This window comes from Rhinoraja longicauda, chromosome 8 (genome assembly GCF_053455715.1).
Source record: "Rhinoraja longicauda isolate Sanriku21f chromosome 8, sRhiLon1.1, whole genome shotgun sequence".
NCBI classification, from domain to species: Eukaryota; Metazoa; Chordata; class Chondrichthyes; order Rajiformes; family Arhynchobatidae; genus Rhinoraja; species Rhinoraja longicauda.
This window is the reverse complement of record NC_135960.1, coordinates 41,859,393-41,861,278: the sequence shown is the minus strand read 5'-3', so window position 1 is coordinate 41,861,278 and position 1,886 is coordinate 41,859,393.

Sequence of the window (1,886 nt, the reverse complement as noted above, 5' to 3'; positions counted from 1 at the left end):
ATACATACATATAATAAAAATACCTTGTTCTTCAGACTTGTGACCTACATGAAGGCATTTCATGTTCAGGGACTGCAGGAGAAAGTTTATTTTCAGTATTCACACAGACACCAACAGCTTTGTAGCTGACATGGGTTTTTTGTTTTTTGTCTCCGTCACGGTCGTTGTGGAGCTTCCAGAAGTTGACACAAAGGAATGAAGTTAGTGACTTGGTCCGTACGAAAGGTAAACAAGAGATAGTGTGTTGCCAAACTGAAGATTGGCTCAGTTTCTTAGTTTTGATGACCAATTTATGATCCAATCTTTTTTTTAAATTGACTTTAAAAAGTCGGAAAATATATCATAAACGGATGTGTTTTTGACACCAAGATGTTTTTGATATATTAAATTTGAATATAAGAAAAAATAATTAATGCCCCAAAATCACTACCATAGGCTACCTCGTTGGGGTTTGTGAAAAGCAGTAGAGGTTTGGAGCTTCTGTGGTTTAACTTATGGAGGTACCGACACCGATAACGGTCGTTGTGACAATGGACACCAAGCACAACGACCATTACCGGATCTTTGCCAGGCGGAATACCAGACATGTTACTGAGTAGGGTGGGCCTAAAATTGTCGCGCTGTCGTGTACTGTTTTGGCTGTGTAGAGATTATATATATATATATATATATATATATATATATACACAGCCAAAACGGTACACGACGTTGCGACAATTATATATATATATTACATGTCCATCTCCAGTGCGTGTGCAGTTGGGGGATGGTAGCCATTTTGTCTTCAGCTCCGACATCATGCTCCATGGCCGATTGGTCCAGGTCGCGGGGGGGGGCGTCACTAGCGAATCCTCATTTGCTTCTGCCGCTCACCACGTGGGGACCGTTGATTGGCTCCGACCTCCCGCTCGATGCCCAATTGGTGCGGGTCCTCGCGTGGGGTTGAATGATTGGCTCCGACCTCTCGCTCGACGCCCAATTGGTCCGTGTCCAACGTGGGGGGGGAGCAGTTTCTTCCCGCTCAAAGCAACTCCCATCGCAGTCGACTAGACGCTGCTGCTGAATGAGGGCACAGTCTCCAGGATCTCAGAGGATTTTCAACGATAAAAAAGCAAAAGTTTTACAGATAAGTTTAATTTCAATTTAACAAAAAAAACGCCATTTATTTTCAAGGAAGAACGTGTTTTTCATTGGGTTTAATTTTTAAATTTATTTTAAAGTCCATTTTGATCTAATTCGCCTCTACCCCTCCATGCCCCCCCCCCCCCAATTTTAGCACCACCTTAATCACCATTGTGCTGGGGACCCTTTAAAACAAGTTTCATTCAAATTGGTGTTATATTTTTAAAGTTTTAGTGTGGGGAGGGGAGTGTACTACACCGATGCAGGAGAGGCTTTGGGTACACGGCTCACTCTGGCTGCAGTGCTGCCGGCACGGGGCCGAGGTGAGTGGCACCCTCTCCCCTTCTCTGTTCCCCCTTGCCTGCCTACAGCCCCGGAAGACACCCCACCCGGCAATGAGCATCGTCAGTTGGAGAGGATTGCCGCACCCGCAGGATTGTCAGTTGGGGGAAGGTTGCCCCAGGAGAGGCCCACAGGAGATTTGGACCCAATGGATCCACTTGCTCTAGTTAATAACTAAAATTGTCTTGAGTTTATAAATTTTAAAATAACTCCATTTTGATCTAATGTTGATCGTGTTCATTAATAAGTTCAATTATTTTTTCCATTTTCAAGTCAAGTCAAGTCAAATTTATTTGTCACATACACATACACGATGTGCAGTGAAATGAAAGTGGCAATGCCTGCGGGTTGTGCACAAAAAGAATTACAGTTACAGCATATAAATAAAGTTAATAAGTTACTATTATTGTCGACAAAAATTT